The sequence below is a fragment of the Mus caroli genome, unplaced genomic scaffold (genome assembly GCF_978045245.1).
Source record: "Mus caroli unplaced genomic scaffold, Mus_caroli_1 scaffold_22, whole genome shotgun sequence".
NCBI classification, from domain to species: Eukaryota; Metazoa; Chordata; class Mammalia; order Rodentia; family Muridae; genus Mus; species Mus caroli.
Window position 1 is genome coordinate 15,967,487 of NW_028227277.1, and position 10,514 is coordinate 15,978,000.

A 10,514-nucleotide genomic window follows, 5' to 3' on the forward strand; every position below is an offset into this window, starting at 1 on the left:
CTTGTAGGGCTAAATAGATGATATGTATTTCTTTATATTGGGGGAGTGACTGGGTAGCTCTTTGAATCGGAGGAGCCTCCGTCTTTCCCTATTCAGTAAATATTGACGGGGCTCCTGCTATGGGCCCTTTTGAGAATATTTTGGGGGTAGCCATTGCAACAGAGGGAGGGCCGAGGCCCACTTCTCGTCAGGATAATGGTTGCCAATTTGTCCTTGGAATCCTATTAATTTGATAGCCAAGCAGGAGTGATTTTTTGTTTAGCCACTGAATATCAGAGAGGGAGAAGGGGATGACAAGGTCAGGTTCTTTTTGTAGGGTTTATAGGGCTCCATCCCTCTAATTTAAAATTATTCTACTGATGGCATCTACCTCATTTAAAATTTGGGGTTTGCCATCCATCAGGGTGTGGAGCCATTCCAGGACCCCCTGATGTTGGTAAAGGTGCCCCAAAAGCATAGGGGAGTGTTGGGAACTATTAACAACTATATTGTCTTGATCTCTGAATTGGGCCTCCCCTGCCCCAGAGAAGAAAAGGGGATCAAAAGCGGGCTACAGATGCACAGCTCTGAGAACAACCACAGATTTTTCCAGTCTTAAGTCAGCTCCAGATGTCCTGACCACAAGATGTACCCTGATACCACCAAGTTCCTGCTTCCTGTGTAGTCCACAAAAAAAAAAAAAAAAAAAAAAATCAACTGGCCCATCCCTCCTACTGAGAAGTACCTCCTCCTTTGCTTGTGCATTTCCATTGTCCCATTCCTCCTGCTGAGAAGTAATTCACCTTTTGCTTGTCCATTTAAGCCTTGAGCCTTGTTGAATATAGTGAGACCTTGATGCTAATCAGAGTGCTTCCCTTTGTCCTTCATAGCACTTAATTCTCATCTCTCATCCCCCCCATTTGGTTCTTAGGAGAAGGTCCCCTCGAGACCCTCGAATAACTGGAAATGCTGGATGGGTCACGGGAGGAGTTAAAGATGAGGAGTGGTATAGGTTTTGTTGGGAAATACCTAGGAAGTTCCTTATCTTTTAGGGCTGCATTGACTGAATTTAGAGCACGGACTGTCTCGGGGGACAGTGTTCTCAGGGAGGACAGACTTTTTTCTCCTTTCAGGAGGTTAAAGAGATGTTGAAGGGTGCTTATAGGAAGGGGGAGCTAGGGATAAGGCCAACTGGGGTTGCCCAGAAAGATCTGGAGGGAGGCAAGAGTTAATTTTTGAGAGAAGGAAATGGTGGGTTTGAGGTGACATATTGTAAGGGAAATCTCTGTTCCTAAAAATGCAATGGTTGGAATAAGTTGGGTTTTGTGAGGGGCTGTTTTGAATACTAGGGCAGATAGGGAGGTTATTAGCTGCTCCTTAAGTTCAGATGGCAAGGTAGAAGAGTCTCCCCAAACTGAAATATCATCCATGGAATGATAGATATTGAGTCCTGAGTCTAAATAGGATATTAATGCAGTGACTACAGCCTCCTGACAAATGATTGGACTATTAGCCATTCCCTGCAGGAGAGAAGACCATTAATATCATGAGGCTGGGCCAGAGTTCTTAATGGGGGTACCAAGAATGCAAAGCGTTTACACTCTCAGGGGTGGAGGGGGATGGGAAAAGCATTCTTTTATGTCTATTGCTAACAGAGGAACATTAGCAGGGATGGCTGAGATGTGGGGTAGCTTTCTTTGTGGGGAGCCCCAGACTCGCATGGATTTATATACAGTTCTGGGGGTGATTGAAGGGTTGACATCAGGCATCTCTCATTGGTTTGGACTGAGACTTTGGGGAAAACTTATTTGCATGTAGGAAGGCTTGGTGCTGTTCCTACATGGCTAATAGCTAGGCCTCTCCTATGGGGATTGTGTGGGTGGTAACTTGGAAAGGAGACAGAGGTCCAGGAGACATGGTCTAATGCATGCCATCCCATGTAGGTGAATTATCACCACCGGGTCCAAGGGTTTAAGTTCTAGCCGCAACTGGAAACCAAGCTGTCTGTGTTTAGCCCATTGCCTCACAGACCACCAGTTATTCATAATCACTGTTACATTTGTTACCCTGTAACAGCTACAGAATCCTTAATCCTTAATCCTCAGCACTTTTCGCAGCACATACCACCCTAAACTGTTCTAGTCCCTGAGTTTCATTTTCCTTCCTTCAGACTCTAATCTGTATATAATCCCACACATCATGTCCTTGTGGTCTCTTGGACACATGGCTTCCTGGCTTGCTCCTGGCCTCTTGGCATCTGTTTGTTTTCTCTTCCACTTTCTCCTTCCCTTTATCACTGTGTTTAGTCTGTGTGGTTCCAAATGCATTTAGTTCTTTTATTTCTAATCTCTTGAATAAACCTTCACATCAACCATGCATAGGAACTACATACTTCCTCACCCACCCTTCTTTCAACATGGTTTACTTCAGATATATGCTGTGGAAAGAGAACAAAACATCAAAAGATCCATAATTGGAATAATTTTTGATAATCACAAAGCATGTCTATTTAAAAATACAAAGAGCAACTTGTTTAAAATAGCCAGGATATCTGCTATGTCCCCTCCATGGTACATCTTCTAGTTCACATCTCTACGTGCAATTCCAGCATGGCAATATCAAGCTCCTGGTCCAGAGCTTGCTTGCAACTCTGGAAGTCTGCTGCCATCCAGGAGAGCAGGACTCATGGCCATATTGTCACATAATTTTCACAGTTCAATTACATTAGTGGAGAGGAGGTCTTTAATTGGACAGGGAAAAGGGAGGCAGAGCTAAGACTTATTTTGTTTTTTGGGGTTTTTTTTTTTGTTGTTTGTTTGTTTGTTTGTTTGTTTGCTATTTATCCCCAGATGTTGTAAAATGTTTTTATTTTATTTTTTTATTCGATGTTTTTTTATTTACATTTCAAATGCTATCCCAAATGTTCCCTATACCCTCCTCTGACCTGCTCCCCTACCCACCCACTCCCACTTCTCAGCCCTGGGCTTGCTCTATACTGGTGCATATAAAGTTTGCAATATCAAGGGCCTCTCTTCCCAGTGATGGCTGACTAGGCCATCTTCTGATACACATGCAGCTAGAGACACAAGCTCTGCGGGTATTGGTTAGTTCATATTGTTGTTCCACCTATAGGGTTGCAGACCCCTTAAGCTCCTTTGGTGCTTACTCTAGCTTCTCCATTGGGGGCCCTGTGTTCCAACTTATAGATGACTATGAGCATCCACTTCTGTATTTGCCAGGCACTGGCAAACCATCACTCGAGACAGCAATATCAGGGTCCCTTCAGCAATATCTTGCTGTCATATACAATAGTGTACATGTTTGGTGGCTGATTATGGGATAGTTCCCCATGTGGGGTAGTTTCTGGATAGCCCATCCTTTCATCTTAGCTCCAAACGTTGTCTCTGTAACTCCTTCCATGGGTATTTTGTTCCCTATTCTAAAGAGGGTTGAAGTATCCACAAATTGGTCTTACCTTTTCTTGATTTTTTTTTGATTTTCAAATTGTATCTTGGGTATTCTAAGTTTCTGGGCTAATATCCACTTATCAGTGAGTGCATATCATGTGTGTTCTTTTGTGATTGGGTTACCTCACTAAGGATGATATCCTTAAGATACATCCATATGTCCATGAATTTCATAAATTCACTGTTTTTAATAGCTGTGTAGTACTCCATAAGTGAGTAACTGGGTAGTGATAAAAGGGAGTCACATGAGTTCAACTGCTAGAGTTAAAACAAATAGACTGCTAGCAGAGCTAAGGAAACAGGCTGTGGGATTAAATTGTGAATTTAAAATTAAGATTCTTTGCTTTTAGGATAAATTTATATTCAGATTCTGCCTGAATCACATAGGAAATATCACCTACATTTCAGAATTAGATAGGGAATATTAGTCACGGACTCCAGTGTAGAGAGTGCAGTGATTATCATTGCCTGCTTTGAATAGGAATTAATTATCAATGTCTGTGGCTCCAGGTACTGAGTTCAATAGACAGATATTATACAGGTATTAATACAATGTCTGTGGCTCTGGCCAAGAGCCAAATGGAAAGATGGGATAGATGTTTAAGAAGCCACAGAAAGCTCATATTCTGATAACATGGGCTCAACAGGAATCTTGAGTGTGTTTTCCTGCTTCTGAAGATATGAAATGCCTAGTATAGAGACCTACAGTATCTTATTTTACTTCATTTGTTTTGGATTGTTTTAATTTTCAAACTGGGTATAATTTTGTGTTTTGTGTTTATATTATTCCTGTGAGAGAGAGGTCTAAATAAAGGATTTTCTGTTTACTGGCTCAAGGATATGCTGATTTGGGGAAAAGATTTTTTCTCTATGTCTATGGTCAAAGTGATTTACACTTTCCAGAGTTACATGAATGAAATATAACGAAAAGAGACTTCCAGGGGACTAGGTCACAGAAAATCAAACAAAATATATGTCTTGATGATATAAAAATTTAGTTTTGGGATTTATATATTGCATAATATGCAGCCCTGGGGGATATTCTATTCAGACCTGCTTGAACTCCTGATGTCCTGGACTTCAGTCAGATCTACTCGAGACATGGAGATCAGAGAGTATCAATCCTATTTTCTCTAACATTCCCCTCCCCTTCATAATTTCTCAATGCCCATATTCAGCTTGAAGAATATATGAAGAGCCATCATGCCAGTTCCCTGGGCTTTGGGGCTGGAGATGGTTATTAATAGGCTATCTTTCTAGGGAATATAGGAATGATCATACTGGAACAGAGTGGCATAGCTAGAATTGATTGCATAGTCAGGACCTCATTTGGTAGAAATCTCCTTGTTACTAAGCTAAAGTCATAATTTCTTTTTTTTTTTTCATTTATTTACTTAATTAGGTATTTTCTTCATTTACATTTTGAATGCTATCCTAAAAGTGCCCTAGACACTCCCCACCACACTCCCCTACCCACCCCTACCCACCCTCTCCTACTTCTTGGCCCTGGCATTTCCCCGTACTGAGGCATATAAAGTATGCAAGACCAAGAGGCCTCTCTTCCCAGTGATGGCTGACTAGGTCATCTTCTGATACATATGCATCTAGACACGAGCTCCGGGGGTACTGGTTAGTTGATATTGTTCATAACCTATAGGGTTGCAGACCCCTTTATCTCCTTGGGTATAAAGTCATAATTTATTAGATTGTACATAGTTTTTTTAGATGCAAAATCAAGGGTTTTATTGGTATAAATTTCTTCTACTTTTATAAAATTTTATAAGTACAAGGATTAGAACTATTCCTTTTATAATTGTTTTTTTTAATATGATCTGAAGGATTTTCCCTGTCCAATTACTTTATTGCAGAGAAGGTCTGTGATTGGACTGGGAAAAGGGAGGCAGAGCTAGGTGTTGAAGAGACATGGATCATCTAAGGGTAGGAGGAAAAGTAAGATGGCTGTGGACATGAATCCACGTGGCATTTACCAGCCACAAGTAGCTATGATTTCACAAGGTTAGAAATACTGGGGTAAAGTTTTTTTATCATTACTAATGAGCTCTGATATTATTGTATTGTCATCCTGTAAACTGTGATTTTTATTGATACATAAGTCTGATTGGTTATTTAAGCCTTAAGAGTCTTGATTTTACCGAGTTACTGTGTATTGTTATATGCAACTGCTAGGATGGTGGTTCTATTTAGTTACTGAAATGTGGGATCATAGACTACATGGAGTCATAACTGAGGAACTACTAGCTGCTCCCGGAACAACCGAGCCAGATGATGTGGGGACTATATGTAGAGAGTTGATGGTGGCAGGCGCACAGGAGTGTAGTCAAGCCTTTCAGAGGGATGGTGGGCTTATTTTTTAATATTTCCCACAATACCATGTGGGTTTACTAGGCAGGCCAAAACTAGTAACTATTAAAAGGCTCAAGATCAATTCAGTATGTCAAAACAAGAACTCAGTTGTCATATAACAGCAAGCCCTGTAATTGCTAACACACATGAATAACACAAAAATTAACTTAATTATAATATTAGAACGATGATATAACCCTTAAAAAAAGAAACTAATAAAACGATTAAAAAATTATGGCAAAGTACAACCAGTCATGTAGAGACCATTAACAAGGAAAAGAAATTAACAAACAAAAAGAAATACTTAAAAGTACAGTCAAACAGGTGAATAAATGATTAAAACACTCCAAGACCTAAAAATGAAAATAGAAGCAATAAAGAATACAATCTGATGCAATCCTGAAGAAAGAAAACATAGGAAAGAGAAAAGGAAATACAGAAACAAGAATACCCAACAAAATAAAAGAGATAGATGAAAGATTCACATGGATAGTATACACAGTATAAGAAAATAACACATCTGTTAAAGAAAATGCTAAAGCCAAAAAGTCTACTACAAAATATCTAGGAAATTTGGGAGATTATGAAAAAACAAACATCAGAATAATCTGAATAGATAAGAAGACTTCTAAATCAGAGGACCAGAAAATATCATCAATATATTCATAGTTTTGTTAAGATTTTCATGACTAGCATGAACACAGTAGGCTGGAGCTTGCAGAAGGATTTTCCCTTGGAAAGTTCGATGAATAAACACTTGAGGAAAGTTCTCTGGGCTATCACGTTTATCTTTTCCCCCCTTAAATATAGCAAAAGGAATAAATCTTACTGAAGAAATGAAAGAAGTATATATGAAACTGACAAGAATAGTTGGAATTCCAATAATAAACATCAGAAATCTGTACCAAACAGGTAAATTTACTGTTCTTTGTTCATAAAAAAATGAAGAGAAATTACTAGCCAAGAATCTTCATTGTCCCTCTACATGAAAATATTAGCAATTAACTTCCTTGAAAATGATATGATTAATTTCGTATTTCATTCTACCTATTTGCTATATTCACAGACATGTGTCCTAAGTAAAAACCTAAACCCAGTTAAACACTACTCATCTTAACTAATTTTAGAATGTAACTCACTCATGTAATCAACAATAAAAATCATTCATGATTGAAGAGTGGATTATGTTTTGCTTTACCACAATGCACAAAATTCATACAAAAAAATAAACCCAATTTTATTAAATGATGGGCTTTTAAAATCATTATTTTTTATAACTGCTTTCTTCATAATAAACAATAAAACACAATTATCTTCTCTTAATTTTATCTTCCATCTACTTCATAAGTCTTAACACTACATCATCATAATAATAGATTCTTCACTGATATATAATAAAGATTAACAAGAATATTTCTATATTGTTCACCTAGCATTTCATAAGTGCATGCACTCCAAACCCTACTCCTGAAGAAATTAATCATCAATTAAGTACAATCCCAAAATATAAGTAAATATCAAATAATCATCCTTATATGAATTTTTGCAATGAACTCTTTTTTTGAAAATTGCTTCAACCCATACACCTTCAAAAATTGTTTTATAAAGACATTTGATACCATATAACTTAATTTAATTTTTATTACACAGGAGTAAGATTAAGAGGATTAAAAATATGTGTATGAACAATGTCTTCATAGGATCACAACCATACACACACACTTGGAAGAACTTTTCTTTCCAAATTGTACTTTCATGTTTCTATTGGAATCATTATAGTTCATTTTGGTTTCATCATCCCATGTCATTACTAGACCATAGATTTGTGTGTGTGTGTGATTAAGTGCAAAAATATAATAGTACACTTGATTACACCAGAGATGAAAGTGAAAACCGCAGTTAAAGCTGAAATATCATGAGCTTTCGAAATAGCCATGAAAACTTTGAGCTGAAATTGACCTCAATTCCTCCCTTTTGAAAACTAACTTCCATGGTAACAAACAAACTTCCATGGATGCAAGCTTCGAAAGGAAGAAGGCAGCCAAAATTCCTACTCAGCTGAGAAAACTATAAACTATATACAACCATATACAAGACCAAATTGACACAAAACCCCTAAAGATGCTATAGTTATAGGGGTTTTGTAGTAGAAATAAAACAGTATGCTCTTATTTCATTTTAGTTTTGGTAGGTTTTATTTCTCTGTTTATTTTTTATTTTATAATTCATATACATGTCAAATGATATCCCCTTCCAAGTCACCCCTCCACAAACCGCCCATCCCATCTATCCTCTCCATACTCCCCTTTACTTCTATGAGGTTGATCCTCTACCCACTCACACTCTCCTTCCTCACCACTCTAGCATCCCCTTATTCTTGGGCATCAATCCTACACAGGACCAAGGGACTCCCCTCCCTCAGATAAAGCCATTTTGTGCAAGATATGTATCTAGAGCCATGGGTCACTCCACTCTTTGGCTGGTGGTTTATTCTCTGGGGGCTCTGAGTGGTCCAATTAGTTGATACTGTTCTTCCTTTGAGGTTACAATTCCCTTCAACTGCTTCAGTCCTTCCATTATCTACACTGTTATAGTTCCTGGATTCAGCCAGATGTGAATACCTGCATTTGTATTGGTCAGGTGCTGGTAGAAGCTCTCATGGAACAGCCATTTGTAGCTACTGTCAGCAAGTGTTTCGTGGAATTAGAACTAGTGAGGGGTTTTGATGTCTGCAAAACAGATGGGATGGGTACCTATGTGAGATGGTCTCTGGATGATCTTCCCTTCAGTCTCTGTTCCCTTTTTCGTCATTGTCTTTCCTTTGGACAGAAGGAAAAAAAACTGTTTTAGTGGAGCCTACAGTTAAGAGACTTTTAATTGCAAAAATACTTTGGATTTTAAAAGAGATGGATATTTTAAAGAGATTGAAATTTTAGGTTTGAAGTTCTGGTCGTACAGATATTTCATTTACTTGGTGTGTCAGAAATTTGGACCTTGGAGCAGCCTGTTCTCTCAAAACTAGTCAGAGAGTGCTTATCACTGTGAGCCCAATCCTTACTTTTTATTCTGAGAGTGGAGGGAAACTGGTCTTTCTTGTAAGGGTTTTGCAATTAGATATTCTGGTATCAGCAGGGCTTGCTTGTCCCCTATTTAGGTTGCTCATCTGTAATAGCAAGGGAAGGGGGGAGGGGGATCAGTACACTGGTGGCTCAAAAGAAGTCTAGAACACACTGAATTCTGCCCCCTTGTGGGTGCCATCCCTGTCACATTTTGAAGAGAAACAGTGCTCCTCTAGGAAGCTCCAGGCAATTGGACTGCATTTCTCTGGATGCTGTCAGACCCAGCCTCAAGGTCTGGACTGACTATCCTTAAGGACAGTCATTATCCTCCAGGCCCCTGTCCCTGCTTCTCTCTCAGTTCTCCACAAAACAAGAGACTTTCTTTATCTCATGTGCTGAGTGATGTCAGTCCTGCTTCGCATATACTGATTAGATTAGTTGGGCCTTAGAAGAATTTCTTTCTCTCAACTGTTTACCAGGAAAACTGTCAGTGAGAATGGCTCAGACATCTAGTCTTAGCGTGGTTCCTATAATTAAGGGTAGGGAATATGAAGATAAGGCAGACTTATCAATATATTTCAAAAGTCTAGCTTTAATTGACATCTCTAATGTTTTGCACAAGAAACAGGAAAGTGTAGGTTGACTTCAAAGAGTAACATATGCGGTCCATGTGAAAATCAGGAGATTTCTATTGAGAAATGTGCTGGACTTTAAAGAATTTCTTCCACCATGTCAGTCCCACTATGTTCCCATCTTAACAAGTACATTGTGAAGGCGGAGGTGGTATAAGAGTGTTCTCATCAGCATCTAGATCTCCAAGGATGCTTGTCCACTCTGTGACTTCAAGATATCTGTGTCACAGTGGTACCTGGTTAGCAATGAAGTCTTTGTAGTACCACAGAGCAGGAAATAGTGGCTCAAAGCAGGGAGTAGGAAGCAGGACCATGGCCGTCCTTTCAGGATTTACACTTTAAAGCTGAGACACACTGTAAAAACTCATGTCTTTCTGACATTTAACCAATGGAATGTACAGAGATTATCTTAGTCCCCTTGGTGTGATGGTTTTAGACGTGACAGGAAATGCTTTATGTTAATCTGATTGTGCTAGTAATCTTATGCCACCTAGTCAAAAACCTATAGTCACTTATGAAGAGGAAACATCAAATAGGATCTGCCTACATTAGATGGGTCTATAGGAATGCTTGTTGGGACTTTAAAAAATCATTTAAATTTTGTTCATATAATATGGTTTTAACAAATTCTTTCCCTTCTTTACCTCACTACCATTCAACTCAGAGACACAGTGAAACTTATAGAAGTTATGAACCAAATGAATTTAACAGATACCTATAAAACATCTCACCCTAAAAACAAGACTACAAATGATATGCACTCACTGTTAAGTAGATATTAGATAAAGAACATGGAATACCCATGATACAACTCATTGGTACTATCCATCACCTAAACCTCTGATCAGGATTGTCTTTCTGACTCATCTTTGCATAGATTCTTGAACATTGAAAGGGAGATCTTGATGAAGAAATCCTCTTTAAGCCCTAACATTCCAAGTATCTCACTCTCTGTGGATTGTCAAGTTGTGGCTATCTTTGTTTATTACCACCTTCTGTAGAAGAGTCACCTC